Source organism: Tursiops truncatus, chromosome 12 (genome assembly GCF_011762595.2).
Source record: "Tursiops truncatus isolate mTurTru1 chromosome 12, mTurTru1.mat.Y, whole genome shotgun sequence".
Classification (NCBI taxonomy): domain Eukaryota; kingdom Metazoa; phylum Chordata; class Mammalia; order Artiodactyla; family Delphinidae; genus Tursiops; species Tursiops truncatus.
In genome coordinates, this window is record NC_047045.1 from 43,694,114 (window position 1) to 43,700,191 (window position 6,078).

Consider the following 6,078-nt stretch of genomic DNA (forward strand, 5'->3'; position numbering starts at 1 on the left):
ATGTGGTTCACATATAACAGGTTGTGAACATCTTTGTTTCCTTGTCTCTCTCTCCTGCTGAACTATAAACGGTCTCAGTGGCAGGAATGGAGCTTTAGTCATGGTTTCATCTGCCAAGGCTAGAACATGGAAGATGCTTAACAAATGTTTGATGATTTTATTCTTTCTTTTTCTAGTAAAAGCATTGCTTTTGAAGCCTTAAAAGATGTGTAAGTATATACTGCTTATTTAAATGAAAGCTGGGGGCTTCCCTGGTGGCACAGTGGTTAAGAATCTGCCTGCCAATGCAGGGGACATGGGTTCGAGCCCTGGTCCAGGAAGATCCCACATGCTGCGGAGCAACTAAACCCGTGCGCCACAACTACTCAAGTCCGTGTGCCACAGCTACTGAAGCCTGCGTGCCTAGAGCCCACGCTCCACAACAGGAAAAGCCACCGCAATGAGAAACCTGCACACCACAACGAAGAGTAGCCCCCACGCACCACAACTAGAGAAAGTCCGCGTGCAGCAACAAAGATGCAACACAGCCAAAAATAAATAAAATAAATTTTTAAAAAATTAAAAATAATAAAAAATAAAAGAAAGCTGAATACCAGGGCTTTTTAAACCTTCCAAGGACTACTGTTTTGGTAACCTAAATCAGTGGTTCTCAATCCTGAGGCATATTGAAGATCTTAAAAAATTCCAAGTCTTAACCCCAGAAATCCTAATTTAATTGGTCTGTGATGGGACTTAAGCAACCATATTTTTTAAAACACTTTTTTAGCTTTTTATCTTGAAATAAGTTTAGACTTAAACATAAAATTGCAAAAGTAGGGCTTCCCTGGTGGCGCAGTGGTTGAGAGTCCGCCTGCCGATGCAGGAGACGCGGGTTCGTGCCCCGGTCCGGGAGGGTCCCGCGTGCCGCGGAGCGGCTGGGCCCGTGAGCCATGGCCGCTGAGCCTGCGCGTCTGGAGCCTGTGCTCCGCAACGGGAGAGGCCACAACAGTGAGAGGCCCGCATACCGAAAAAAAAAAAAAATTGCAAAAGTAGAACAGCCTCCCCAAATGTTAGCATCTTACAAATCTGTAGTATAATTTTCAAAACTAAGAAATGAATATTGGCACCAAACCTTTAATCAAACTACAGATGTGAATCAGATTTACCGGTTTTGCAGGAATGTCCTTTATTTGTTCCAGAATTCAATCCAGGATTCCGCATTGCATTTAGCTGTCATGCCTCCTCGGCCTCCTCGGGTCAGTGGCAGTTCCCATTCTCTCCTTGGCTTTCATGACCTTAACATTTTTAAGGAGTACTGATCAGTTAACTTGTAGAATATACCTCAATTTGGGAGCATTTTGTTTTATGATTATTCAATTAAGGCTTTCACTTTTTGCCAGAATTCCACAGAAGTGGCCGGCCCTTCTCAGTACATGATATTAACAGGTACATTATGTTGACATATCTTATTTCTGGTGGTGGTAATCTTGGTCACTTGATTGAGGTGGTATCTGCTGGGTGTCCCCACTGTAATACTACTAGTTTCACTTTCGTAATTAATACATTTCTTGAAGAAAACACTTTGAGTCTATGCAAATATCCTCTTTCTCCACAAACAAGTCAACTAACTTCAGCAGGTGTCCCTGGATCTTGCCTGCAACAATTCTTACTGTGGTGTTCAGATGGTTACTTTCTATCTCCCTCTTTCCTCCCACACTTATTAATTGAATTCTTTTGTAAGAGAATACTATCCCTTCTTCCCCCATTTGTTTAACTAGTCATTTAATTTTATTTATGTTAGTATGGACATGTGCATGTAATTTTTTAAGCTCCCAGGTTATTCTAACTTGTACTCGGGATTGAAAATCCCTGCTACGTGATCTGTGAACCTGACTCCTGTCCGTCAGCTAACACGACCTTCATCCTTTCAGTGTGTGTGTCATTGATATGACCTGTTCCCATACTTCTACCAACTTCTCAGTTCCAACTGAGTGCATCTCTCCTCTGCCCTAGACAAGCTTGGCCACACCTTGAAACATCATGACTTAGAACTCTTGTACTTCTAAATTTCTGAGCCTAATCCCAAACTCGTAGTTATTTACATAGCCCACTTCTTCACACGTACTAAAATGAGCTTTGCTTTTAGCATAAACTCAAAACCTATAATATCATCCCCACCACATCACTTTCCTTTAGTCTTCATTAGCCTCCTACCTAATTATATGCATTAGTTAATCACTTCCATGTTACATTCTCTAGCAAGTCATGATTACATGAAATTTTAAACTCTTATAAGGAGGGGTTTTGTATCACTGCTGTTGTTATCTTCCTTTCACTGCATTACATTCAGTAGATATTCTTGTCCCTTATTACTCTTAAAAAGGAGACAGCAGGCCCAAAATGGACTCACTTGTGCTAAAGCCCACATCAGCAGACCAAGACTTAGTACCTAATTACTGTCTCAACCCCGCTAGGAATATAACCTTGAACCAGTCAACCTGAAATTTTCTGGTCAGCACTAGTGAGGTTATCCACCCAACAGGCCCTTAGGAGGGTGACCTTGCCTGAAACAATGCATTCTTTGCTAATACTGTCCTTTTCCACCCCCTTCCCACCTTTAAGAACATTTTCTACAGCTTGGCAGACCTCTTTACTACTCACTAGATGGGATGCTGCCTGATTCATGCCTTGCTCAACAAAGCCAATTAGATCTTTAAAATTCACTCCTTTGAATTTTTCTTATTTAACACAACTTTAGTGTGAATCACAGACCCAAAACACTGACATCTCCTGGGTGCTTGTTAGCAATGCAGAATCTCGGGCCCCCCTTCAAACCTACTGAATCAGAATAAGAATCAGTGTTCTAGCCCAGTGAGTCACAAATTTAATGTGTATATGAATGACCAGAGGATTTCACTAAAATGCAGATTACGATGAGTAGATATGGAGTGGGCCAGAGATTCAACATTGCTAATAAGCTCACAGGTGATGCTTATGCTGCTGGTCTCTGGTCTATACTTTGAATATCAAGAATCTAGTCCAGTCATTCTTAAAATGTTGTTGTAGAATATTATTATCAGTATCACCTGGGAAATTTTTAGAAATGCAAAATCTTGGGCTCAATCTCAGAACTATTGGATCAGAAATTCTGTGAGTATTACTCGGCATCTGTGTTTTAACAAGTCCCTTTGGTGATTCTGATACATGCTAAATTTGAGAACCAATGGTCTAGTCCGTTAGTTCTCAACGTTGGTTACACATTAAAATCATCTGGAGAGCATTAAAAAAAAAACACTGATGTCTGGTTCCCTCACTCATAGATTCTAAAAGTGAACACAGAATACGTTCACTTTTTTTTAATGTGTCCATGGACCACTTACTAACACAGACCATATAAAACAAGTCTCAATAAATTTGAAGGGATTCAAATCATACAAAATCTGTTCTATTCCCAGACTGTAGTTAAATGAGAAACGACTAAGAGAAAAAAATCTGGAAAATCCCCAAATATTTGGAAACCAAATACACTCTAATAATCCATGATACAAAGGAAGCATTGAAAGGGAAAGTATTTTGAAATAAAAACTTACCCTTTTTTGTAGATAAGGCATCTACAAAAAATTTACAGTTAATATCTTATTTAAATGGTAAAAGACAGAAAGCTTTTCCCCTAAGATCAGAAACAAGACAAGGATAGCCACTTCCATTATTCCTATTCAACATTGTCCTGAAGATTCTTACTAGTGTAATAAGATAAGAAAAAAAGAGACAAAAGTATCAATATTGGGAGAATATGGAAAGAAGTAAAACTGTCTTTATTCAAAGAGACAATTTCTATGTAGAACATCCTGTGGAATCTACCAAAAAGCTACTAGAACTAATATAGATACCAATTTGATCTACACGTTCAACATAATGCAGTCAAAATAGGCCTTTTTTTTCTGTCGAATTTGACAAGCTGACTCTAAAATTTATATGAAAATTCAAAAGACCCAGAATAGTCAAAATTTTTGAAAAAATAAGAATAAAGATGAAGGAATTACACTACCAGGTTTAAAGCCTTATTGTAAAGCTATAGTAATCAAGACGTGTTGCATTGACATAAAAATAGGCAAATAGATCAATGTAACAGGATATAGTCCAGAAATAGATGCACACATATATAATCAGTTTATATTGATTCAGTAATAAGAGGAAAAATGACCTAATTTTTAAAAAGGTGAACAGACCCTCCACCAAAGAATATATATGATTAGCAAATAACCACATGAAAATATGCTCAACATCATTAGTCATTAGGCAAGCACAAATTAAAAGCACAATGGGCTATCACTATGAATCAATTAGAAATGACTAAAAATGTAAAAAGAGTGACCATATCAATTGTTGGCAAGGATGTGAAGGAACTAGAAATCTTATACTGCTGATAAAAATGTAAAATGATACAGCCACTTTGGAAAACAGTTTGTCAGATTCTTAAAACTTAAACATCCACTTATCATATGACCCAACCATTTTACTCCTAGACATTTATGCAAGAAAAATGAAAGCCTATTCCTCTACAAAGACTTGCTCATAGCAGCTTTATTTGAAATAGCTACAACTCAGATGTCCATCAATAAGTGAATTGATAAGCAAATTATGGTTTTTCCATAAAATGGAATACTACTTAGCAATAAGAAAAAGAAAATAAGGAATGAATACATGCAACCTCTCTCTGGTAAAAGAAGCCAGACCTAACAGAGTATGTACTATACGATTTTATTTCTATAGAATTATAGGAAACGCAGACTAATCTATAGTGACAGAAAACAGATGGGTGGTTGCCTGGAATGGCAGGAAGGGGCAGGAAGAAGAGTTTACAAAGGGGCATAAGGAAACATAGGGATATGTTCATTATCTTGATTGTGGTGATGGTTTCATAAGGGAATACATATGTCAAAACTTACTGTATGTTAATGATATCCAGTAAAGCTGTTTAAAAAAAGAAAGACATTACAAGAAAACAAAACTACAGGTCCAAATCCCGCATGAACATAGATTAAACAACAACCATAAACTAGATCCCAAGTTCCCTCACCCAGAAATTTGGATTTAATTGGTATGTGATATGACCTAGATATCAAGACTTTAAGTTCCCTGCATGATTTTGATATGCTGCAAAATCGCTGTCCTATTCCATGACCCTAAACTGGCCCCCACACCCTGGAAAACCCTCACTTAAATTAATGCCCACAGCTGCCAGGGAACCATGTTTGAAAAATGTGAGTAGGCAACGTAAACCCATCATCGCTTCCAGAAAACAACCTGAAGTACCTAATATTGCTGGCTAATCAGTAGTATCATCTCAGTAAAGTGAAGAATAACTTTATTTAAAAACAAACAAAAACCAGCAGTGGGATGCTAAGAGTTCAGTGCAAGTGCTAACAACTAAAAACACATGTAACCATAGCTGCAGCATGTAAGGAATAAGTAACTCAGAAAATGACGTTTTCTTAAATGCCCTGATGAACAGGGAAAAGTGAAAGGTACAAGATAATTTTAAAGAAAAAAAAGGAAAAAATGCAGAAGTTCTAGATAAGGGATCAGGTAGTGAAGGAAGTCAACAACTTGAATCACCCCTCTTAAAGGCACTCTGTCAATCGAAGTTTATATTTACTTTCTTTTATTTGGTGCCGTCTACGTTTTTTCTATTGTATAGTATTAACTGTTGTTTTAGTTTTTAATCTACTGTTTTATTGTTCCTTTCTTCAAAAAGATAGCCGAAATTCTTTTCTTTCTTCTTATCAGCCATGTAAATACTTGTGCAGTTTTATGTTTTGGTTTACTGGTTTATTAATTTTAAGGATTTAGGGCTTCTTTTTGAACTCCTTTTACTGTAAGAATGTTTACATTCCTTTTCACCAACTACTGCTTATTGAAGGATGTGGGGAAATTAGTTCACTGGGCTCAATCCTCAGCTGTTTTCTTTCAGCAGCTCTGATAAGGCCCAACAGAATTCCTTTAGGAACAAGAAAAGAGACAGAAATCGATGATTTCAGTCATTTGTCCCTCCCTAATGCGGACTAACGTTTGTCCTGAATTCCACTGAAACACTTT

General features: G+C 37.6%; 1 long non-coding RNA gene across 1 annotated transcript in view; it reads right to left on the minus strand.

Moving 5' to 3' along the window:
- LOC141276015 (uncharacterized) overlaps positions 1 to 6,078 on the minus strand; it is a 1,017,885-nt gene that overhangs the window by 731,753 nt on the left and 280,054 nt on the right. Inside the window, exon 10 of the long non-coding RNA XR_012324788.1 lies at positions 1,146 to 1,274. This is a non-coding gene — a long non-coding RNA (uncharacterized lncRNA). The remainder of the gene's footprint in view (positions 1 to 1,145; positions 1,275 to 6,078) is intronic.